The 26,572-nt window shown below is 41.7% G+C and overlaps 1 protein-coding gene across 2 annotated transcripts in view; it reads left to right on the forward strand.

Moving 5' to 3' along the window:
* The first annotated feature begins 4,782 nt into the window (after positions 1 to 4,782).
* ctbp2l (C-terminal binding protein 2, like) overlaps positions 4,783 to 26,572 on the forward strand; it is a 130,866-nt gene continuing 109,076 nt past the window's right edge. For both annotated transcript variants that reach the window (XM_054766878.1, XM_054766885.1), the window contains exon 1: positions 4,783 to 5,113. The gene's annotated coding sequence lies outside the window, so the exon portion shown is untranslated. The remainder of the gene's footprint in view (positions 5,114 to 26,572) is intronic.

Raw genomic sequence — 26,572 nt, forward strand, 5'->3', positions numbered from 1 at the left:
TTATTTGTGTAGAACCTTTCAACATTCCAATGGTGCCCAAGATGCTTCACAAGAATAAAAACATCTTAAAACAAGTAAGAGCAGGGAAGATCGAAAACAATATAACAAGAACACCTACAACAAAAATAGATGCACAACACATCTATAGAACACATGTATAAAATCACATCTAAAATACCAATATTGATCACGTGCCAAATGCCAGTCTGAATAAATGAGTTTTTAAATGAGATTAAAAAATTCATTTAAATGAGGTTTAAAAACTGATAGCCCCGTGATAGACTGTAGCGTAGGTGGAAGGCAAAGGCAGCAAATCAGCAATCTCCCCTTTTTTGTATCTCGTCCTCCGGACTTCCAAAGTGATGTGCTCAGATGAGCGCAGGGCCCTAGAGTGGTAACGGACAGTTAAAATTTCAGCCAAGTATGCTGGGGCAGGACCATTAATGACCTTGAACACAAGTTGGAGGGTTTTAAAATGGATTCTAAAATATATTGGGAGGCAATAGAGGGAAAAGAGAACCGGAGTGAGATGGGCGTGTTTTGGAACATTAGTGAAAAGGCAAGCGGCTGCATTTTGCAGCAATTGGAGCCTGCGGAGGAGGGACTGATTTGCTCCAGTACAAAGCATTACAATAATCGAACCTCGAGCTAATGAACACATGAACTGCTTTTTCAAGGTCCGCTCTAGATCCTTTTCAGGCATATTCAAGACTTTTGGATTATTCCGCCTTGTTTTACTACAGTGCTTCTCAAACAGTGTGGCACGGGTGCACAGTAGAGACATGTGGGACGTTCGTGTTTGTTTCTTTATTCATGCTTGAACAATGCTGGTTCAACTCATATAGTGGTTTGTACAGATAAAAAAAAATATATATATCATGTTGACAATAGTAGGACAATACATTTCTGTGACCTAGTGGTGGCATGACAGATAAGTGAGAACCACTGCTTTATTGTGTAACTATTGCACATCGCTCGCTATCACTGACATCTTCGGCCACAGTCCCGGGTCATCATCCAGCACTAATTCAGCAGGACTGTCAGACTCAGAAGGGGGGCTGTTTGGCCACGGATTTACCACATCTTCGTTGCCATCATCACCGCTTTGCTCCTCCTCCGCCATTGAGCTCGCAGCACCAAACTCAGGATCATCTGGTAGCCGCCTGGAACTCGGCTCGCAGTCCGCAGTAGTAAGCGCCGGCTTGTGGACATTTATTTCTACCGACAACGTAAAGAACCTTGAGACATTCGGTAATGAGGCAATAGATTTTTTTGGCATCCTCTCACCGTTTCCTCTTCTTGGACTCGCTCTGGTAAGTTTGCTTTATTTTAAGGAGATTCACACTTGGTCACGCTTCTCACAAACTCACGACTTCTTCCTCTTCTATGTTTACTGGCAAATTACCGCCACCTACTGGAGTGGCCCACATAAATTCTGGCCGCTCAGTCTTTTGTCATCATGCAACAGTCCATTGTAGTGTGAGGAAGAGGGGGGCAGATAATCTGAATTTAGTTTTCAGACGGCTTTCTTTTTTGTTTTGTTATTTGTTTGTTTAGTATGCTAACATAATTATGCATGTATATAGTTGGGGGTGCTGCTGGCTGTGGTGGCCTTGGCCCTTGCTGGTTGGGGGCCCCCTACTGGTTGGGGGTCTAAGGCAATTGCCTCCTTTATGGTAGGTCCGCCCCTGCGCACCGGTGTATAAGCTGCACCCACTAAATTTAGAGGAAAAACCAGATGTGTTCTTATATAAGCTGCACCGGTGTATAAGCGGCAGGTGTCCACGTCATAAAATGGGATATTAGTGCACAGAAAGACATTACACAGAAATATTTTTTTAAACTTTTAATAAAATAAATGTTTTTTTTCCAAACAGTACGTGCCACAGAGTGGTGCAACACTGATCATTAACAGTGCAGAACTTAATGTACTTACCTTTTGGAAATGTTGTATTATGTTTTTGTGTATGTATTTTTACTCCTTGGGAGTATTAAATATTAAATCCTTTTGTTATACCCGGGATTGTGTCCTCTCTGGACTTGGGATCTGAACTCCAGCTTACGGCGTATCGTGACACCCTCTTCCGTGTCAGAATTGAACAGTGTCCCAATTCCTGAAGCGGGTGGCAAAAGTGAGGTGAAGGTCCACCAGGAGGAGCACGTTTGGGAGAAATGCAGTGGAAATGGAGGAAAATTCGCAAGCTGCTGAGGAATGGAGACGAGGTGGGGTGTCTGTGAGCGCTATGGTCATGTAGCAGCATGGTAATGGTCTTCAACTGGCAGTGGTCGTACGCAAAGCAGCCATGTTTCCTTGTCTTGAAGGCCAAATCCATTGCCATCCATCCATCTTCTATGCTGCTTATCCTGAAATCCATTGCCTTTAACTTGAAGGCGGCATCATATTCATTTGTTCGTGTATTTGCTGTGATTGAAGCTTGTCACTACAGGGTTGTCACTGTTAATGTGCACAACGTATCTACGTATCTACATTCCAAAAACATGCATGTTAGGTTAACTGGCGACTCAAAATTGCCCACAGGTCCATAGATATGTGAGTGTGAATGGTTGTGTTTCTATATGTGCCCTGCAATTGACTGACGACCAGTCGAGGGTGTACCTTGCCTCTCGCCCAAAGTCAGCTCGGATAGGCTCCAGCATACCCCAGCGACCCTAATGAGGATAATGAGGCATAGAAAATGGATGGATGGATAGTATACGTGAGTGGATGTGACATGTACGCCTGTTTCGTAAGGTTTATGTAGGATCACTTGTGAAATTGCTGGATATTACACACTATTTCTGCTGGAGTTAACATCTGGACTTCATGAGAATCTCAGTACAGTGGCACCTTTGAGTCATCACAGTGCGTGGAGGCCTGCGTGCATTCTCCTGGATCCAGGTACGTAGCAGCTTTTATATGTTACATTTCCTTTTTGTTTTCATTCATCATGACAGGCTTTGCAATCTTGGTAGTATATTTATTGTGTTTATAATTATTAATGGTGTTAAGAATTCCAAATCCAACAATGTTTTACATTTGGCTTTACTGTAAACTGTGCTTGCTGTTGCTCAAGTGTGCATACATACCGGCTCCACTCAACGAGACCAGAGGGTTAGCAAACGAGAATGGTGGCTTCTCTGAGTTTTTTTAGTTGTTTCCTGAAGTCTTTTTGCTCTTATGATGGACTATCTTAGTAATAGCGTTTTCACAAATACATATTTAAATGATTAGTAGTAGTTCTGAAGTATGGGCGATGTCATGAGATTAGAAAATGACCACACCAACCATCAGAAGAAATGTAGTTTTAAGCCTTAAATTAGCCGCACCGATTTGTAAGCTGCAGGGTTCAAAGAAAAAAATAGCGGTTTATACACCGGAATTTACAGTAATTACTCGGGGTGTCACGAGACGAAACGATAAATGAGATTGGGTCCACAAGAACAAGACAAGAAGAGATTTTAACATTAAGTGCAATGGAAAAATATGACTGGACACAAAACTTTTTTTATTTAACTGAGTCACAAAATCATGCAGGTGTTTGAAACGTTCATTGTCCCACAAATTGACATTAACAATGTTGACCACTTGTAATTAGTTACTAAATTAATTACCAAATAAATGCATCACACACATATGGGCGAATATTGTCCAGCGTTTTGGCTGCGTTAGCTGCCATTTGACTGATGATCACACCGTGAGCCTCGAAAACTCACCAAACTCCGTCAAGTGTTTGTTCTTCAAATGCCGTGTTAAATTAAAGCTTTTTAACGTGCTACCCCATCAAGCTATTTTTCATTGCATGTGTTGGCAGGTAAGTTCCACATGGCAGACGTGTTACCCAAGACACTACACTGCACGCAGGGATCACTACGGGTTTGGGCTGCAATAGTACAAGCCACAGGTGATTGGCTGTTGTGATCAATGTTTAAAGGCATTTATCGGCATATGCCGATCACATGTTTTTTCGTGGAAATCTGGATCAGGGATGTAACGATTACCGGTATAAATGATTAATTGCGGTAAAACTCCCGTTAATATTACCGTTTCAAATAAAAATTAGCGTAATACCGTGCTTGATAACCATACTTCGATAAACTCATGGACTAGTGACACTGCGTACGTATTTCCTGGAGAAGTAGTCGTTAGTTATGTTCTCTCTCAAAGCACCAACTCTAATGTAAACAATAGCTCTTGCTCTCAAAAATGGTGCCCGCAGCCCACAATGCATTGCGCGATCACGTGCACTGTTGAGCCCTCTAAGCGGCAAGCACTCAGAAGCCAGCGCAGTTTACAATGCTGGGCTTGGCCTTGGAAAGTACTGTACATTGTACGTGTTGTTTATTTATTATTATTTTTTAATAAAATGTAGTTAGACTTCAGCATGTGTATCAGCACTTTTTAAATAGTTTGAGCACATTCCACAAGACCGTGATAATAATGATTACCGCGATAATTTTGGTCACAATAATAATGATATAAAATGTTCATATCGTTACATCCCTAGCCGATACTGATCGGAGGCCGATCGATCGGAGCATCCCTAAAGCAACCCATATTTGACTGTGAACGAAATGTTGTACAACTTACCAAAACTCCTTTCATCTTGGGAATCGGAACATCTATACTTTTTTTTCTTGTAAGATGTCATAGAAGGGTGATTTTTTGTTTTTTTGCAGAGAGATGGTTTGACCATGTGAGCAGGGAGGTTGGAGTGAGTGAGTGAGGGAGGGTGGGTTTCTTGGTTTATGTCATTGGTTTGAACGACCCAAGACCCCGCCTTGATAAAAGAGAGGAAGAAAACACACGCACGCACACGCACGCACGCACACAAACACACACACACACACACAAGAGTTAGACAAGAGTGAGACTTCGAGCAAAGAGGCGGAGAGAACATAAAGCAGCGGAACACTTGGATTCATCTTGTGTTTTAATCAACAGGGAGGCACATTCTAAGCGAGAGCTTAAGGAGAAGAGGGAGAAGATTCCATCATTTTGTTAGGAGGATTAATAAAGTGGAATGGTGGAGGTGATGATGATGATGATGATGCTGACGACGACGACGACGTGCGCCTAGAAAAGTCTCAACTTACCCCCTCGTCATTCGTGAAGGTAAGACGGTGTTTTCATTCACAGTTTGTGGAGCAGCAGCCTGGGAGACAGTGGTGTCCTGTCCTTACTGTCCAACTGTCTCATCTTAATGTCCGCCACCTTGTTTCATTAGCACTGGCTAGCTTGTTATGTGTGTGTGTGTGTGTGTGTGTGTGTGTGTCTACGTGCGAGCGTGCGCGCGTATGTGACGTTTAGGCGAAAATAGGAAGCGCGTAATTAGCCAGCGTGTTAGCATAAAATGAGTTGTTGCATCCTGTCCTCCCGTTTAGTGCTTCTAACCCTCGAAATAGGTCGCCACTGCACCGCCGGACTGAGTTGTGGTGGTCTGCACCTTAAAAGACGCCATCCTGAGCCGTCCTCTCCTGCTTCTTCCTCCCTCCCGCCACCTCGCGTCACACAGGTCCCCATGGTGGAGCACATCTGTTGGCCAGCCTTCATACACACACCGCTGAACTATCTCATTACGTGCACTAAAAACAGAAGAGCAGGCAATCGATTTCATTTTTTACTTCCATGAGTGCTCGTTTGTCACGTTTTTTTTCACCAGAATTAAGCCAAATTTAGTTACAGAGCTACTGACTTGGCAGTTAAGTCAGACAAACAAGGCATTAGCTACTCTAAGATGTATATTCTTCATACATTTGTTCATTTGTTTTATGTTACATGATGATGATGAATAACGGCAGAAATGCTCACATAATGAGGTATCCCATTCAATTGGTTTTGATGTTCCAGCATGTAAACAAACCTATACTGTGTACCAGGTCTATTCAACTGGTGGCCCATGGGCTAAATGCGGCCCATGAATAACATCAGAGCGGCCGGCAAGTTCAATACAAAACTTGGGAGCAGATTCCTAAAAACACAGAAAACTCCTGCCCTATAGAAGCTCTTTAGTGTTTTTGTAATACATCCTTAAAAACAGGAGCACACTCCTGTCATACAGAGGATCTTTGAGTAGCATTTTTGCAGTAGGTAATTTAGAAAGGATCTTTGACAAGTGTTTTTTTGTTTTGTTTTTTTTACTCCTGTCATACAGAGCAGTGGTCCCCAACTTTTTTGGACCCACGGGCCGGCTGGTGTTCCCATAAATCTCTTCAGACAGGGTTTGGGATGGAGGTGGGGTGTGTGTGTGTGTGTGTGTGTGTGTGTGTGTTTTAGCGATTATAGCGATCTAATTTATCTAATATGTATTGTGTAAAACTAAGACAGGAAAAACACCAAATTAAAAGCACTGAAACGGTTAGTTTTTTCAGAGAGGTTGTGCACTGAACAAATATGCACATTCACACTCAATAACATCATAAAATTTTACCTTCATGCATTCCCACATAGTATCAGCATTTTGAACCAAATATGAGGTGAAAGAAAAAGGGGAAAATACAACACATTAGTCAATCTGTGCAGCGTGGGAGAAAGTTAGCACACATGCAATGGTGTGTTCAAGGAATGTCGAACAAAGTGGCACGAGTTGCCGCTCGCAACAACAAAAACACGCAAGAACTGTGAGATTTCTAATTGTATGTTATTTTTGAATAGTCGCCCATTTTTCCAAAATTGATATGCATTTACAGGGTTTCACGTAGGATTTTTTGAAGTTGTTGTGGTGGGCTGCATGGGACTGCAGCCACTGTGTCGTGCCGCTGCTGCACCTGCAATTTTTTTTTATGACAAATACCAATTTTTTTGACTTATTTATTTATGAACTTATTTAACTTTTTTCAACAACCAGCAGAACATGAACCGAGAACATTGCAAAACTGTTAATTTAATGGCAAAGTTGCTGGGAGCACTTAGTGAAAGTCTAAAATGTCAAGCCTCCTTTTGTTACCTGACCTATGTGCTCATTTGTCATTAAATACAAGCGTTGTGTTTAAATAAAACACTTACAAAAATACTAAGAAGTGAAGCAAATATTCTTTGAACTACTCAACATCAACTGGTGAGCTACTACTGTACTAGCTTACAAGCTACCCGTTGGAGACCCCTGTGATAGTGTCACTATCTTAAAGCTGGACACACTACGTATTTATGTTGAACAACTTAGACACACAACTAGTGTTTTGAAAATAAGCAATAAGTATTATAATAATAACAAGAGAGCAAGAGTGTTACCCAATACCCAATAAAAGTGATACACTTGTAGATCGCCAGTGGGACAAAAATGAGCTAGCTAGCTGTCACCAGCGAAGCAGTGACAGCCAAAATGTGTAAACAAAGATGCCAGACAGTTGAATGAGATTGAAATGTGAGCGATCACACACGCTAGAGATAAACTTAGCTTGTGACAAGCTGTCATTTGTCAGAAACATTTTCCGAACTATTTCATTCTCATGATAATAAGGGACAAAGTGAACGTCAACATAATGGTGACACATACACAAGTGGCAACAGGGCAGACAGGCGATTCCGGTGCATTTATCAAAATAAAGCGCAGTGAAACATTTAATATTTTAAATTGTTTTTAACTTATTGTGTTCAGTATGTGTGTAAAAAAATAAGCTATGTAAGTATTTATGTAGCATATATCCATTCATACAATATGTTACTTAAGATTGTTTTCAAGTAAAGAAAAAATTACATTAAAAACAAATTTAAGTTTGCAATAAAAATAATGCAACAAAAGTATTGCTGAATTTACTTTTTTGTTACACAGCATGACCAACAATATTGTTTGGCTTTTGTAACAAACCTCTGTGAGTCAGTTCGCTAATTCAATAAAAGATAACATTTGAAAAAACGAGCATGCAAAATACTGGCGGAGCCAGAAATTTTTCTTTGGGGTGGCCAATGTGAGACCAATACTCACATAGGCGTGGCAATAAGTTGATACCTGAAATGTCTAGATGGCCAGTGAGAGAGACCAAGGGTGGCCACGGCCACCACGTAGCTCCGCCACTGAGTGTGAGCTCCCCGCACAATGACACAGTAGTCCAGGCACAGTGAGGGGAAACTACCACTGTAGCTACAGATCCGAATATCCGATGTCCAACGTGAAACTAACTTCACCACGGTACATCGCGGACATGTCTGCATGGTGGTGTTGCGTGTTCTATTTCTTGCGGGTGGTGGGAGTCGAGTGGCACCCAGTTTTGAGGCGCATTACCGCACCTACCATGTTGGAGTGTAGCCCACAGTTATGAAGGTGATACGGCAACCGGATCTGCCCGATCTCGTGGCAGAAGCTGATATTATCCAATCTTCTATAGCGGATCGGCAACCGATCCTGATACTGAAAATCATATCGGGACATCCATACATTGTGTAAGCTTCACCAATAAAGCTGATTCTGATTCTGAAAGTGTCCCACAGCGCGGTGGTTGGGGACCCCTGATATAGAGGCTCGTGAACAAGTCTTTTTGTAGGTCCCTTCCGGGGTTTTTGGGGGAGACTAAGACGGCTAAAAAAAGTTACATGCAAAGTGATGAACAATTTGGACTAGAGACGTGACGGTGGGCTCTTTTGAAAGCTAACAAGCTTCAGTTTTATTTTCACCGCAGCAGTCAGAATGTATTGAAGTGGTACTGGCACTGAGGAATAGGACTTTGAATACACTGTAAAGGATTTTTTTTGTTTCAGTTAGCCTGTAACATGTACCTTTGATATGACTAGTTTGGTGGTATGGACTAGAAGACACAATGGGCCCATAGCTTGAGTGCTTACTTAATCCTATTTCATTTGGCCGTGATACTACAAAAATGTTGTATTTTACACAAGGTTTTCTAAAGTTAGGATCAGGCGTTCCATTTGGAGACCAAGCCTGACACTGTAGCTCGTCTTTGAAGACCGTATTGTCATGACTGTTTGGAAAATACAGATAGAAAATAAACCTTCAAAGGCGAAACATTTTTGGATCTTTGACGTACAGTTCACATTTTGCTTTTCTCCACCAAACAGCAGTTGCACGCTTTTATGACAGAAGCCCATCCATGAACCAGCATATCAGTGTTTTTGCAGTTTTATTGGTTATTCAATGCCTCGGTCATCAATAAGAATGGATGTAACAGGCCTGCGCTATGTATGTTAAACTATATTGCTTGTGTTGTAATTTCAGATTTTATGACTACATTAGCCATTTGTTGAAGTAAAAAGAACAAAATAAAAATAATAGCGTAGGGGGAAGTCTGGGCCCCCTGGTCTTTAGCTTGATGAAAGTCTGGTCCCCAGAACAATTTACTTGAATAGCTCTGCGATATATCCCCCTGAAACCCATGAAAATAAAAGTTGTTTTCAAGTTTTTTGCATTAGTTAACGGTATCTAGTGTCAACTGAATAACAGCTAGTGGCTAAATTGTTGCATCTGCTGTACCAAATCCTCCCCTGCAATCTGGCTTTGTGTGGAAGTGACCCTGACCCTGTGTTTTCATGCCGTGTCCCCTCTGTGAACTCTCCCTGGATGGGTGGGGGTCGAGTTCCAGGTCTTTTGACACTTGCTTTGTTGTAATTAGCATGGCTAAAAATGGTATCACCCTACTCAAGTCTAATGAAACTTGGTAAATCCAGAAGCTGCCCAGTGGGATACATTGTGGTGGTCTATTTTTCCTACAAAGTAATTAAGCAGAAGATAAAGTAGAACATTTTGCACCAGGCTTCCTGTTTGTTTCCCACTTTCTCATTAAAAATGGCCGCTGTTGAGCTTCTGGAGAGGAAATTCAACAGCCCCCATGAAGAATCTGCCCTCTGCCATCCTCCGCTGAGTTGCCGAGCAGCACCCCTATCACTCAAGGCAATTGAATGTCTCTTGGGGAGGGGGACCCCTGTTTGGCAGCATGCAATATTTATTACCGTCCAGCAAGCGCCGGCTGACTCCTCCGCGGGTGAATAACAGTGGCCGCTAAGTTCTGTGTTTAAAAAGTTCCCCTCGCCAGCGACCATTAGGTGGGGATTTATGAGTACAGCTTCCTTGGAAGTGCTGCGAGGGAACATGTGAGTTGTCACATACCTATATTAAGGCTAAGATGTTTACTAATGGTGCTTTTCTTTCCTGTAATTGATTTGTGTAATAAGCCTAGCAATGGACTGTGTGATATGTTTTTTTTATTAGGTCAGCTTATTGCACAGGTACATTCCACCCATTATTTGTATAGCGTTGATGTCAAATAAGGCTAAGTTCAAGTCATTTTATTGCATTGGGAGAAAGTCAGTGTTTTGCAAGTCTCAAGTAAGTCTCAAGTCTTTAATCATAAGTCTCAAGTCTCCGGTCGAGTCCTAGTCATATGCTTGAAATTTTCAAGTCCTTACAAGTCATAAGCACTGTTACGTGTTTACCAAATAACTTTAATTCTCCTAGGTAGCACACTGACACATTCCAGTGTTAATCACTGCCCCTCTCCAATAGTCTGGCACGCACAGTAATCTAAACCACACCGTCGCTGTTTATTCCTAAACCTGATTGGACGTTAAGAGATGCATTCAATGAGGCAAAATTTGTTGTCTTGCTGACAATGGCATAATGGCGGTCACATTAGTTGAATACTTTGAATGGAGACACATTTACTAAGTAATTTCAAGTCATCAGACAAGGCAATTCCAAAGTTATTAATGTCGAAGTCCAAGTAGAGTCCAAAGTCATGACGAGACAAGAGTCTGACCCAAGTCTAAATCACGTGACTAAAGTTGACTCCTGTGTTTTATTGTACTTTTGATGAAAGGCTGGCTTTCAAGAGACTTGCTAAAAACTTACAAAAACACTTACATTTAGTGATGCTGGTTGAAACTCCAATTTGTTTGGATTTTGAAACTGATTTCTGCGATGAACGCAGATTTATTTCTTTAACATCAAAGGAAAATTGCAAAAAACTTAAAAATAAACAGCATTGTCAAAGTTTTCAGTGACATCACGAAGGTACATTCCATTAGGCTGGTCAAAACTTCAATTTAGTTTGGTTTTTGAAACTAGTTTGCACTGTGAACAATGAGTTCTTTAATATCAAAGAAAAAATCTCTACAAAGCAAAGATAGTTTTTGTGGCATGTGTTGGTAGTTAAGTTCCACACGGCAGACATGAGGTTTTTCTTTTGGCATGCCTGCTCACTGTGAAGGAAAGTGGGAGGAGCACGATACCCAAGACATTAGTTAGGGCAAGACACTACACTGCACGCATGGATTGCTGTGGGCTGCAATAGTACTAGCCACAGTTGATCTGCTTTTGTGATCAGTGTTGAAAGGCATTTATCGGCTTATGCCGTTCACATGATTTTTTTCATGGAAATCAGGCGATACTGATTGGTGGCCGATCGGTCAGAGGTTCCCTACTAAAAACCTAAAAATAAACAGCATTTATCAAAGTTTTCAGTGAAATCTTGAGGTACATGCCATTAGGCTGGTCAAAACTTGGATCTAGTTTGGTTTTTGAAACTAGTTTGCACTATGAACACTGAGTTCTTTTAATATAAAAGAAAAATCTCTAAAAGGCTAAAAAAACAAAAAATCATTTATCACAGTTTCCAGTGGACTCTGTAAGGCACATTTAGGGATGCTTGTCTAAACGCCAATTTGTTTGGTTTTTGAAACTGATTTTCGCAATGAAGTTTGGTTTCATTAACATCAAAGGAAAATTGCTAAAAACCTAAAACCAAGCAGCATTTATCACAATTGTCTGTGAGATCTTTGGGGTACATTCCGTTAGGGTGGTCAAAACTTTGATTTTGTTTGTTTTTTTTAAAGTAGTTTGCACTATGAACACTTGGTTCCAACTTCACAACACAGTCTTTAGTGTAATTGCTAATGTACATTCCAGGATACTCGTTGAAATTTGTGGAAAAACTGTAAATAGTCCTTCGGACATTTGTGGCGCAGTTGTGTTCAAAGTATTTCTATTTTGGAAGACCGACATCAGAGTTTTATTAACATTTTCTAAACATTTGACAAATGGTCAGTGTCTTATGGCCAGTTGGTTGCTATGTTTTGCCCGTACCCTTGCAAAGACCTTTTCCTTTCCTTGATGGCGGCCATGTTTTTCAACCGATCTTGCTAAAATTTTACATATGTGAAGGTGTGTACAAATATAGTTGAGATACAGTGGGTGTTTAGTAGGGTGGCCTGACTTGAGACAGAAATTTCAAGTCTAGTTGCCCTATTGGGTTTAATAACAGCGCCACCATTTGGTGTATTTGTCAGAAAAATAATAACACAGGTAATACAGTAGAGTGCATGTTTTGAACAATTTTGTAGCGGTTCACGAGTAGAAGAGTTATCCTACACTAACAAATACATATGTGTATGATACCTCAATGCAGTCTTTGAACCAGTTTTGATCAAACCTTTTTGGCTCCCTGATGACACTGAATGGATACACCACATAAAATGGATGAATCTTGCCAAGCTCGCTCAGGGAAACATTTTGCTCTTTGGTGATTCCAGGTGTTTGGCATCTTCATTTCTCTTCACAGATAAACTGCAGAGAGGAAGACTTAGCTCCTGTCATCTGTACTCCCCCTGCTTATGCTACTTCACTGACTTTGTTTCTTTGCAGAGGTGAAAGGATAATTGGTGCTATGGATGTCCTTATCATGGTGACAGAGAGCCCATGCGCTATTCTCTGTTCAAGGAGAGAAGATCCAGCGATAGGGCTGACATAAGGCCATCTCACGGTGGTCTCCAAGCAGATGTATTTTAGGCTGAACCTCATGCGACTGGCAAGCAGATGGTGATGGTATAGGATTGAATGTGTCAGCCAAGTGAGTAATAACGTGGACGTGCATTGTCTTACAGCCATGCAAAAGGTCAAGCCTGGGCACCCCGGTGGGCCAAGTCCTCACGATCACTAGTGTGTAGCTGCGGCTATGATTTCGACTGATTCATTATTTTCTTACAACTTCATACTCTTTAATTTAGTGCATATTAACTGATGTGCTCCCAAATCCGACACTTGCGTAATCCACCAAGGATTCCTTAAAGGCGAGCACAAAAGGCTTTTATTATCTTAAGGAGGAAGTGGTCTTTTGGGACGCAAGCTCCCCATCCCCCCCACCCTCCCCTCCCCTCAATTGTGCGTTGTGTCCGCGAAACAGACAGAAGTGAAATGAAATTACAAGGTATTATGAGCATATTGAATAATTACCTCGCAGGAGCTATTGTTGTAACGACAAGGCATGCTTTTTTGGGGTGGGGGGTTGATGAAGGTAAGGAGGGAAGGAAGGGAGGTGGGGGAGTTATGGCTTCCTCTCACAAAGGAGACAAATGCGCTTTCAAGGTTAAACTCTGCAATGGCCAAATGTTTTGAGAGGATGGATTAATTTCATGTCCCATAATGTGATTTGCGATATCACCCCTCTCTTTCCCCCTGCTGCCCTTGCTTTCATTGGAGATGGACGAGCCAGATGAGAATTTGGTGCGGCGGGTGGCTGCCTTTCAGCCTTCAATTTCAAGTGTTTACAGAACTACTAAGTGGATTTAATGGATGCGTGGCATGCTTATAATTTTGCCATCATTCCCCCAGCCTTGATTTTTATTCAAAGACAATTCAGTTGTTATCCTCTTGGTGAGAGAATGATGCGTATCTACACTGAAACGTTTTCAGGTCAAAACGGCAAAGTATTTTATCGTTACAGCCTTTCATTCAAACGGAAACGGCACTCTGGGACTGGAAATGGTATTTTTTGAAAATGGCTTCCAGTGTGGGAAAATCTGAAAACTCCGGCTTGTTTCCGTGTAGACAAGCGAAACCGTTGTCGATGACAAGTCCACATAATATCTCAATAACTCGACTGGCGTGACTCACTGGCATATCGACTCACGCCAGTCGACATGCTCCTGATATTTTGTTGTCTTATTCTTCAAAATTACTCACAGATGTAATTCCACTTCGTCATAAGTCTAGATGAGCCCTGGGAAGCGGAAGACGACCTTCTTATCCCCAGGCGTTCTTTCATCTTCTGTGGATTGGTGTGTCAAGTGGTTCTGTCTGTCTGTTTACAGCCCCACAAGTAGGTGTGCCTTGTGTATTACATGGTTTCCACCCAGTGGTCTGTTCCTGTCTGGATGCAACTATTTACTAATTCGGCACAGTGTGTATGCAAATCTTTTTCAACCCATCCCAAAAAAATTCCTAGGAACGTTTCCGTGTGGACAGGGCCTAAGTCTTTTCTTCACACATGAAAGCACAATATAGAGGAACTTCAAGGTGTTGGGGGCAGGGGGTGCTTGTAGGAAATAGCTGAGCATGGTTAATTGCAGCACAGGCTCTGAAGGAGAGTGAAGGACCGCCATGGTAACGGTGGCCCGACTGCACTCGACACCTGATTGTTTGTATCCGCATATCACTCCAGTTAATGAAGATGTTGGCTTGCAGCATTGACATGGACGACAAGGGGAAACAACAAGGATTAAAGGAAGCGATGAGATTATTAGCTTCAGGGGACATTAAAATATCGTTACAGCATACCTGTGCCGGCAGGAACTCTTGTGGTTCCCAGGTGGCCGCCGTCCAATTCCCACAAAGATTTCTGCATGGTCATTCCCACTATCTGACATCAAATGTGATGGCAAACTGGAGTAAAGCTGTCTCTTGCAGGATGAGACAGAAATGTTGCACATAAAATCCGTAGTGCATAGTACAAGAGAGACTTTTCTAAACAGAATTCAATTACAGTCAAGTGGAGCTAACACTATAGGGACATACACGTGTTTATATTTAGCTATTTCATCTTCCTCTTAAAGCCTCACTTATCACCACTTCAAGCACAAATTCTTCCACATTGCAGCCTGTAATGTGACCGAGACATCTTAAGCGAGAAACCTTTATTGGAAGCCAAGCCTCCTTATCCAATATGCTGGCAATGGAACCAGAATCAGTAGGAGTTAAAATCCACGGTTCCTATTCACTGTTTACCCATTTGCTAAAATTAGCTTCATCTGTTGTGAGAACTTGAACTTTGGACTCTGCAGGAGTAGGTAAGGGTTGGCCTCTGAGCAGACCTTTATGCTTCTGTAATGGCACATTTTGTTGCATTGCTGGGATTGATTTGGTGGATTTCATCTTGCAAGATAAGACCGAAATGTTGCAAATAGCACAGTGCTCATAGTGCAGAGTAGAAGAAATCTCCCTACGAGAGGGGTCTGTTAATGACACAAACCTGTGAAAGGTAAAAAACAGGGCTTCAGGCTTTACTTAGAGCACAGTGGCCTCTAACTTAAAATTTTAAGAGCGCAAACAAAAATTTTAGGGGCACACACCGAAAGCGACTTGCAAAGTAAATAAGAACATCGCTGCAGCGCTGTCACTCCCTCCCTCTCTTGCTCAACGTTTTTGCTAGCCCGGGGGGGGGGGGCGAGTCGGTGCAGGAGGCTAGCCGGTGTACTAGTGTACTTGCGGCCAGGTTTTGGGTACTGGGCTCCTTGCTGGGGCTCGCGGGTTGCTGCCTGGATAGTGGCGAAGCATATGGGCGTGTTCAGTGGATAAAATGCGTGCCGGTTGGCTGCTTTCTGCGAGGTGAGGGCACTGATATGATAATACTTTAATACTAAGACTAATATTTTTCAAAATATTCTCGCGATCGACCGGCAAAGTCCCAAAGATCGACTAGTAGCTCACGATCGATGGGTTGGCGACCACTGGTTTAGACACAGACCGAAAAAATACTTTTTCTTTGATGGGATCAATAGTTTATATTCTATATTTTATATCTATATTTTTGATACCTGTTAAATTTGGATTTGCAACATTTAAGTTTTAACATTAATGTTGCTTGAAATGGAAGCGGAGCCACCAAACTAAGTCTGGCTGTACTGTATACGGTGTGCAATGACAAGCATCCATCCGCCTACCTACATTACCTACCTATCTACCTATCTATCTATATAAAATACAACATTGAAAAAACACAGGTCTTAACCTTCCGTCCAATTAGTAATACAAAATAAATAAATAGTGCAAAGCCCTGTTAAATAATGGCACATCTCTTCCAAGCACAGATAAGTAAATAGAAGTACTTGCCACATGAGTGCAATGAAAATGCTGTTTTAGCTTGGAAAAGTAAACATTCCCAAACTCAAAATGTCATAATAATGGCAATTATACAACTTTTCAGACTAAGCATAGTGTTTTCAACACTCCAGGCTCAACATTTCAAAGTAATCGCCATGTTACTTATTAGTGGGTGAACAATCAAATGCTTGGTGAATTCTGCTTGCACCCTTCTTGAAATGAATCCAAAGACGTTTGGTGCTCTAGCTAGCCGGCTGACTGGCCAGCACTAGCTAGTTAGCTAGCGGCCGGCGCTAGCAGCTAGCAGCCGGCGCGCTTTGTCGGCAGCCCAAGCCCAACCATAGTTTATAAGACACTGTCAACCGATTGCTTCTCTCGTGAAGCCCGGTGCATGTCTCCACAATAGATGAATCTAAAATGTATGGTGGATTATTAATGGTACATTAATAAATCTGAATCCTTAAACCGGTTATCCGGTCGCATTGGTTTATCGTTCACATCCCTACTATGTGTGGATGTTCAACAACTTGGATACACAACTAGTGTTTTGAGACATAATTATTACAATGATAACAAGAGAGTAAAGTTGTTAAGTGACACTTTTAAAAGTAAGTCAGAATGTAGCCCATGAAGGTGACAAAAACCAGTTCTGAAATAACAGCATTGCTTTTAAAGACAAAATGCCACCGTGGTAAAAAAAAAAAAAAAAGTCACATTTGGAGTCTGAAGACCAGAGGCTAGGTGAAAAACTAGGTATCTAGTAGGGATGAGCGAGTACACTACTATCTGTGTCTGTATCTGTATCTGTTCACTCATCTATATTATCTGTATCGTAGCTGTACTCTGAGTGTGCGGAGCATAAGCCGGAAGTGTGCATGGTTTAACCGGAGATGTGTGGGGCTTAAATCGGTACATTATTTTAAGTCTGAAATTGACATGGATTGGTCAGAAGTTGCTATATTTATTGTTTATTATTCAGCTATATGTGTACTGTGTATAAGTGATCTGTGAGACTTTATTGTTTCATTATTTTTTACTGATCTGTGTGAAGTTGGTGATTCATGCAAACATCCAGTGATGGCAAACAGGGAAATAATCTTCCAACTGACTTTATGTCACCAGCCAATTTAGAGGCAAGCGGATGGGGGAAAAAACACTGGCAGTGACCGACGCAACATGAGCCATTTCCAGCTCTGTCTTGTCAAATGCACTGCATACGTAACGAAACAAGTCTACCGACTAACTTTAAATATCATGCAAACCGAAATAGAGCAAAACAGAGAACGCGAGGTGGAGTTGAGCCAAGCAAACAGAGAGTCACTGTCTGTATTGTGTCTGTGTGTGAAAGAGTGACAGGCATGGCTCCTCTCTCTGGCTGTAGCGAGTCGGTCTAGGGAGGGGCGGCTGCTGTGTGTGACTGGCCAATCACAGAGCGTGAAGAGTGAATACATAAGTAGTTACCCATTGAGGATTTTCCTTCATCATGATTACGGATAATGACGAGCTGTACTCGTTTCATGCTCTTACTCGGCAAAAAAGCATTATCCGTAATAGATACTTGTCTAAAACAAGTATCCGGCTCATCCCTAGTAGCTAGCTAGCTAGCTAGCTTCCGCCAGTGAGGCAAGAATGACATCCAAGCAAAGTGTGTAAAGAAAGATGCCAGAAAAGTTGAACGGCAATGAGATTGAAAGGTGAGCGATTGCACACGCTGGCATCGATAGGCTTAGTTTGTGACAAGTTGTCTTCAGTTGACGCCACATTATTAATATTTGTCATTCTCACGGTAATAAGGGACAAAGTGTGTCCCTTGTCAACTCAATACAGGACGCATACTTTTATTTGGTCACATGCGCGAGTAGATGAAAAATTTACTCCCAATGGCTCAAATTTTTGTCGCAAAATCCCACTTTTTAATCACAGTCTGGAGCCCTGGAACATGATACTCACCAATGCTAAAGACAAAAGAACACCCTAATCATACAATAAGTGTTATGGATATGATGACCCTTCCATCCGATAAAGATCTGTACGCTACTCACATGAGAAAAATGTTTCCATGTATTCATAGTCTTAACTGAGCCAAACTGGATTAGAGTACAACGCTAACTGAGGTTTTCCCTCACTTTTTTCTCCACTTTTAGTACAGAGGTAGTTTGATGCTGGAGTGATGGAAAAGAACCCCCTCCAGCCATGCTCTTAGATGGATAACACACTTTGTTTTTCAAAGTAATCTGTTTTTGTTGAACACAGTATTTTCTTGGTAAAAAAAAAAAAAAAAAGCAAAAATTTGCAAAATGCAAACAAATGCAATCAAGCGGCTCAAGAAGGTCACAACATAAATAATGATTAAAAAAAAAACCTGTAATGTTACGTTATTACTTCATTGTGGCATGTCACACTTCTCCACAAACCTTTGTTTCCGGGTCATTTAATTGAGAGGTTGTTAAGTGGATGTTGCTTGTTGTTCAGTGGGGAATAAACGGTTTATACCACTTATGGACTCCTGTCTCGTTATAAATTACATGTCCACATTGGCTGACCCGCGACCTGAGTATTATGTCGACCGACAACAGCAACAACACTACGGCCGTACCGGTGCCACTCAATGCTAATGAGGCAACTACCGACTTTTGGCATCAAAGCCCAGTTCTGCCTGTGAGGAATAACACAGGATGTGACAAAGTATTTCCACATAGTGGCAACGCTGGACCTCTACTTTCTCTTAAATCATAGAAACAGTAGGATGCAACATTTTAGTGTTTTTGAAACCATGGTATATCTTGAACCCGGTAACCGCCCCATGTCTAAAATCAACCTCTGAATGCAAATTGCATAAGTTTCAGTGTGATTTTTTTATGTCTAATTTTGGAAGATTGCACACATTGTACAACCTTTTGGGATGTTCCAATGTTAAATATCCACTGTCAAAACTTTCCAAAGTTTTTCAGTTGTGTACCCTTTCAAATTGAGCCTCTTTGTCTTGTACTTTAACCTTTACCTGTGCAATATAGCACAATGCACCATCATGACCTGGTAGTGCTATTGTTTGCTTGAATGCACTGCCAGTCATCAGTATAAAAGGACCTCTTGCTTTCCTCTCCCTTTCCTCCATAGCCATCTCTGTTCCCCCCGTTGACCCACGTGAAAGTCTCGCTGCTTATGTAATGTCTCCAAACATTTGTGCAGCATTAGGGGAAGTCAGGCATGCCAAAGCTGTGCAAAACCCCATAGAGGTGGGACAGATGGCAAGCCTCATTTGCAGCCTTGTAAACTGCCTGTGACAGGCGCGATGGCACACACAGACAAAGTAGGCCAGTGCTAACTAAGGCTTCGCAGTGCCGGGGATCGGTGAGATGCTTATTACTGAGGCCATAAAGCATCGCAGTTTGGCGCTCGCTGCAGTGTTATGACTGCTAATTGTGCCGTTTGCTGATTTATGGAAACGTTGATTCATATTTTAAGTGGTGTTTCGTGGTGCTCCACCTGTGTGCCGCATTCTGTCTCAACCATTACCCAAAGCTATCAGATCCCTGCATTAGATCATCCATCACGACGTTAAGGAAGGTGACCTGGAGTTGTTTTGTAATTCAGTCGTTAATCACCACCGCGCACGCTGTCACTTTACTTTGTTTGCCGTAAACAATTCTTTGGGCAGAGTCCATTACTGAGTAAACAGACAGTGAAACACAGAAGAAATGAAGATGCCCGGCCCACAATCCCCCTGAGGGGAAATCAAATGGCAGGCCCGGTGATGATGAGGGATGTTTATGTTTGCCACTCTATTAAGGAGAAGCGCTTCCCTGCTGGCACATCATGAACATCCACCTTGCGAAATGGCTGTTCTGAAGCACTTTCCTTTCACTGAATTACTGGTCATTTTCATCAAAATGTGTCATAATTGTCCTCGGGGGCAGGTTGGGGAAAGGTGCGCTGATAGAGGGAATGAGTTTGAGGGTAACTTGGCAAGGTGACTGCCTTATCAAAATCAACATTAACCATGTTGATTTGAATGGATTTCCGCTGACCTCCCTTTTTGTATGGTAATCGTTTAATTAATTTTGAACATGCATACAAGTTACATCTGAGTGCATCACACAGTACAGTTCACAGTTCCACATGTCCAAAAAGGTGTAGGAAGAAGCCAAGCTTATTTAATCCTACCACTCATCCGTTTCATCAGTTGCAATTCATTTGTTCACCTCCAGTTTTCCAAATGTAGTCTTTGCCAATTGTGAATACATAGGAAGGTGATAAGGCAATATAACAATGTGGTGCAATGACAGTTAAGGTATATACTTACTGCAAAGAAATTATTTAGCCGACTTAAAGATGATAACAAATAGATAATAACTGATAAAAGCGTTAATAGTTGACAGAACAGTTTTATGAGTGAGTACCGGAAATTAAGAATTAGTGGTCAGTGTAAAAGTGATTAGACTTAGCATTGTATGTATCTTTTTTGTACTTTGTAAATATCAACTGCTTGTGCTGTTTCTTAAAATCGCTCATTTTAGTGCATTGTTCAAGTTTCGCACGGGGGCCGCATGGTGGTCTAGTGGTTAGCATGTTGGCCAATACAGGAACAGCCTGGAGATTGTGAAGACCTGGGTTCGATTCTCCCCTGGGCATTTCTGTGTGGAGTTTGCATGTTCTCCGCGTGTGTTTTCTCCGGGCACTCCGGCTTCCTCCCACATTCCAAAAACATGCATGTTAGGTTAATTGGAGACTCTAAATTGTCCATAGGTATGAATGTGAGTGTGAATGGTTTTGTCTATATGTGCTCTGCCATTGGCTGGTGACCAGTCCAGGGCGTACCCCGCCTGTCGCCCGAAGTCAGCTGGGATAGGCTCCAGCATGCCCCTGCGACCCTAATGAGGATGAAGCGGTATAGAAAATGGATGGATGTTCAAGTTCCTCACTCCATAATTTGATTCCACACACTGAAATGGTGAAGTTTTTTAGCCTTAGTTTTTTAGTTTTTCCCTAAGGTCATATCTCTCTTCTCTTGTTGAGAGGAATTGTTTTACGTTTGTGGGTAGCAGGGTAACAAAAATTTGTGTCTGCACATGTGTATCCTTTTTGCACTTCCCAAACTTTTATTTTAGTTTTAATTAGGTTCAGGGATAGTCTGTTTTTAATCACACAATTTTTTTTAGCATGGTTAAATCATCTGTGATTTTTTTTTTTTATTAGCCTTTGTGTGCTATCTCCAGAAGAGAATGCGATTATATCGTCTGCAAATAATACTAGCTTTAGGCTTTTTGTGACTTTCCAGATGTCGTTTATATATAAATTGAACAGTTTTGGTCCCAGTTTTGACCCCTGGGGTATGCTGCACGATATATTTAATTAAGCTTGCAGATGTATACTCTCCTAGCTTCACATATTGCCTCTTGTCTGCTAAATAGTTTTTAACCCAGTTCAAGACTAACCCTCTGATTCCATATCTTTCTAGTTTTGTACAAGGGATTTTGTGATTAATTGTATCGAAGGCTTTTGTTAAATCCATAAATACTGCAGCTGCGCACTTTCTGCGGTCTATTGCGTTGGTAATTTCCTCAGTAATTTCGATTAGTGCCATTGAAGTTGAAATGTTAGCTCTAATAAATTTGTCCGACCAGTTACAGAATAGCTTTTTTAAGATTTTAGAAAATTGTGATAAAGAAACGGTTCAGTAGTTTGTGAATTGATGTTTGTCTCCATTTTTGAAAACACTGGTCTACAAATTAAAAAAAAAAATTCTGCTTCTGAGATAAAACATATCACCCTACATCGGAAGAATATGACCAACAAAACATCATAAATTGCTAAAATGTTAAAGATATGCGAGATTCTTTATTACATAGTAACGTATAGGGCAAGGGTCACCAACGTTTTTCCTTGTGAGAGCTACTTTTACAAAATGAAAATGGCCAAGAGCTACTCATTTTTGTAACATTTACTTTCAGAGCTTATTTTAAACCCAAACAAAGCGAATATGCTTGTTTTACCAGAACATGAACAAAATGCTTGTGTCCACAACTCACATTTTGTATTTCAGAATGCATTTCTTTCTACTGTTCTTTCATTATTAACTGAAAACCTGAATGAAAAGCAGGCTTGCGGGCACCTCATGTGGTCGTGTGGGGCTACCTGGTGCCCGCGGGCACCACGTTGGTGATCCCTGGTATAGGGAGTAATACACAATGTGATATGTCTCCATACACTTTATCTGTATACAATCACAAGATTATGGAGATTCAACTAGGCACTTTTTGTGAAGAGAATGTAGGTTCTGTATTCAACATTATGTGGCCTACCTTCATTGTCAATTGTGGGCATATGGTATTCCACAGCGGTAGCGTATCTTTAAAACAAGAGCTAATGAGCATTTTTAAAATTCATTTTTGTACTCATTGACTCAAAATTAGCCAAGAATGACTACTTTCATTTCAGCAGAATTTTGGGTGTAGACCAGTGAAATTGGTACTACTTTTGCTGTTTTAATTTTGTTTGGAAATGTACCAGTCTGGAATGATAAGTTGCTGATGTATGTCAGTGGTTCTGCAAGCTCATTAATAACTTTTTTTTAATCATTTCCATTACTATCCCGTTACAGGCGGCTGATGTTTATGATTTCCATTTGTTAACAATGTCAGTGATGTTCTTTTTTGTCACGTCATTGAGGAACATGGAATTGGGATTCCTGTCTATAATTTAATTCCCTTCCTCTACTGACAAGAAATTTGGGATCTTTTCTTCCAGTTTTGGTCCAATATTTACAAAGTAGTTATTGAACCTTTCAACTACCTCGTTCATATTATCATTTTTGGCATTTCTATCTGTGAAATAATGAGGGTAATCTGCTTTCTTAGTACCATTCCTAATAATGCCTGTTTAGGATGCCCCATGTTGCTCTCATGTTGTTTTTATTCTTGTCTAGTAATTGACTATAATATTGTTTCTTACTCACTCTCTAGACATTTGTTTTTTTTATATATCTTATATGTTTTTTCTGCTTTAGTTTTTTAAATTATAAATCTCCTATATATTGTGTTATTTTACAGGCATTTTGCAATCCTTTTGTCATCCATGGCTGATTTCTCTTCTTTTGCTGATTAGTTACTTCTCTCAGTGGATAGTGCTTATTGTCGAACCTTATTTAAATTTTAAGAACATTTTCATATGTCTCATCTACATCATTTTGCACGACACAGGTGCTCCCATCTTTGCTTTTCCAGACCTTTCTTAAAAATCCTGACCATTAACACTTGCTTGTTCTAGAGTGCCATTCAGCTTAATGTAAATTTTGCAGTGGGAGGTCCATGTTGCTTGGATTTTTTTTCTCTTTGCGTAGATATCTAGCTTTCCTTGCAATGCCCGCATTGATCTCGGTTAGGTGCTCATTGAAATAGACATTTGTTCCTTTCAGTATCTTACGTTGTCGCAATAAACTCTTGTTCTGTTGGCATACCTCATGGTTATGGCTGCTGGTTTGCTTTTGTCTTTCTGAGGGAGAGGGTGAAAGGCTTCTTTATTGTCCTTGTGCATAATAACACCTTTGTCCTGTAAAAAGTCTACTACTTGCCATTCAACCGAGTCCAAATCTTGATTCCCGTGAACTGATCCTTCCACCCTGGTCATCACTGCAGCAGCAAAAGTGTCGGCAATCCAATAACTACAACATCATTTGTACGAGTATATTGTTCAAGTTCAGTTAATCTGCTTTCTAGTTGTGCAATCATAGCATTTTCTCTTCGTTTTGTCTCTTCAATTGTTTGATTTTCTGAATCATGTCCATTAATGTGTCTTGCTTACTTGTCATTTCTTCCATACAGTGACTCAAAAACTCCACATACTTCCTTAGTTCTTCATTTGACCTTTTCAGTTTCTCCATGTTACTTTTGGTAGCCATCCTTCCCTGGTGAGGGCTGGAGCCCAGCAACACCTGGCGAACCATGGCTGTGAAGGCTGAGGGCCCTGCGGTGGCCGTTCCAGCCGGGAGACGTCGACGGCGTTGCTGGTGATGCCGGCGATGTCAGTTGTTGATACCCAGCGGTGAAGGCAGGAGCCCAGTGACAGTTGGTGGGGCCTGGCGGTGAAGGCCAAGGGCCCAGCGGTGGCTGTCCCAGCCAGGAGACGTTGATGTCGGCGCAGGAAGCAGGAAGCAAGTTGTTGTAGCTAATTTAGCTAGCAGGCCACGCTACCGGTGCTCGTCTGGGGAAGATAGACAACAGTGGCTAGTACCGTTCATGGTTTTATGCACCACTGCCTTAATGGCAGATGATACCGCCAGATGAAGGCACAAAACGAGACTTACACACACGTAGTCGATGTAGTCGATGTGGAAGATCGATGTACTGGCCAGAAGAAAGTAACGAAAACTTAGCGACACAGGCCCAGTTGAGGTGGATTTGGCTTTGTCCCTTTCTCCTTGGCACTCTCGTTTTGATTTGGAAGCTTTTGGTATTGGTGTGAGGTATTGTGAGTGCGGCGCTGACATGCTGCGGTAATGAAAGCCAGTTACGTCCTTGGGTGGATGACAATTCAGGCTTGAACTCTTTCTGTTGTCTCTGTGTACATGGCAACGCCTCCTCCAGATGTCCCCCACTGCGGGAGGTGCCGAGCCTGGCTCTTTCCACCGAAAAAACACTCCACGGATCATGTCTGTGTAGCTGAGTGTATGGCTCACTGAGCGATTGTGTGTTGATTCTGTCAGGAAGACTGTTAAAAACTGAAGACGAAAAAGGGGCAGCGAAAACATCTCGAAGAGGAGAATGTTTTGGGAAAACTTCAGACAATGTACCATCTGCACACTGCAGGGCATATTGAGCGACACCAGACCACTGCTGTGAGCAACGATTGCATTGTTATTAAATGGCTGTTGCCTCACTGGCAGCCATATTAAAGCCTCTGATCCATTGCCTGGTGCAAGTAAAGGAGGAGAGAAAGAATCCCCCACCCTCTCTAGTCTGAAAAAAAGTCCGGCCTGTTGGACATGGTGACATAATGTGCAGCTGCAAGATTAGACGATGGCAGTGCAAACAGCAGGAACACACAGAAAGACAGCTGTACACCGCAATCCTTGTATTTTTTCTCAAACTCTGCAATAATAATTTAATTAGCGCTCAAAGAGATGTGCGTCTGTCTTCATGATTGAGGAGTCTGTAGCTGCTCGTGTTCCAGCTGTTTGTTGACTTCCTGATGTTCAGTGGCCTTTGTGCACAACGAACTAGTGGCAGACAGGGCATGAAATGTCACGGAGTCTGCCTCGTTCCCATTCCCTTGCATTCAGGACAATACTTTTTTGCTTGATAACTTGCTTCGTACCAGGAGTGATGTCGAATTTGATTGGACAATGTGCAGAAGGAAGGAAAACATTTTAGCTGTAAACCTCACAGCTAGCAATCCAACTTCTGACATTTTTTGTCAGGGAACTTTAAGGAGAAGTACACTGGGTAGGAAAACAGGCTTGTGTTTGACAGTAATCCCACTTCTGACACCAATTCTGAGCATGATTACTTTTAACCTGGATCTGAATCAGGGTCTACTAGGTTGATAAATTTTTATTTGTCTGTTTTAACAGCATTTGCTTTAGGTCTAGGTCTTTTGGCCACATCTGTCACGTGATTCCACTTCAATTTTAAGATCTGTTGTATTGGACAGTGGCAATTTGATCATTTTGTTTAAGTTTTGCTCTAAAGACTTTTCGAGAAAGAGAGTATCTTGACCTTCAGCCTCACAGCTTGCGATCCCACTTCCGACGATTTGTCATGGAACATTAAAGTACAGTACACTCAACCTCGATCTAGCTATTAGGTTGGAAAATACCCATAGGGAAAAAGCACATATAACCCACTCCAATATTTTCAATAGCTCATCCATCTCCGGGTACCTGTCCCAAGAGTCTTTCAAACATCAGCATGCCACAGATGACTGCATGACTTGAGGAGTAACCTCAACCTTTGTCTGAAAAAGCTGTCCATTTTAACAGCATTTCTTGCCTGTTTAGGCCTTTTGCCACGTGTCTGTCATGTGATTGCATTTCAGTAATTCAGCATTTCTGTAAACTGCGTGTCCCAACATCGAAAACACTCGTCACTCGCCAAAAGATGAAAAGGTTTTCAGATGTTTTCCTGCCAACTAGGATGGAATAAATGATGGAAAATCTACACCATGTAAGTTGGATGTTGAGCCATACTTAAAATATTTGGAGTCGGAAGAGTCTGTCAGATCAGTGGCTCAGTCTGTCGTCTCATTGCAATACGAGGGATGAATGGCGAAACGCTCATAAATATTCATGCCGGCTCAGACTCCTGTGTTTTGCTGACAAAAGTTTCCAAGGTCCCGATTTTTGGAGCCCGTCATCCTGCTTGATGGGACCTGACATTTGGCAAGGTCTGCAAGGAGGATTTGTTTGTGACAGCTTCAAATTACGGCAGCACACAAGGAGCTGCCGAGCGGGAGGATGGGGGATTGAGGAAGAAAATAGCTGCTGCTTATTTAAATGTCACTTCAACAAGGTGAATGCATAAGCTCCCCCAAGCGGT

Source organism: Dunckerocampus dactyliophorus, chromosome 2 (genome assembly GCF_027744805.1).
Source record: "Dunckerocampus dactyliophorus isolate RoL2022-P2 chromosome 2, RoL_Ddac_1.1, whole genome shotgun sequence".
Classification (NCBI taxonomy): Eukaryota; Metazoa; Chordata; class Actinopteri; order Syngnathiformes; family Syngnathidae; genus Dunckerocampus; species Dunckerocampus dactyliophorus.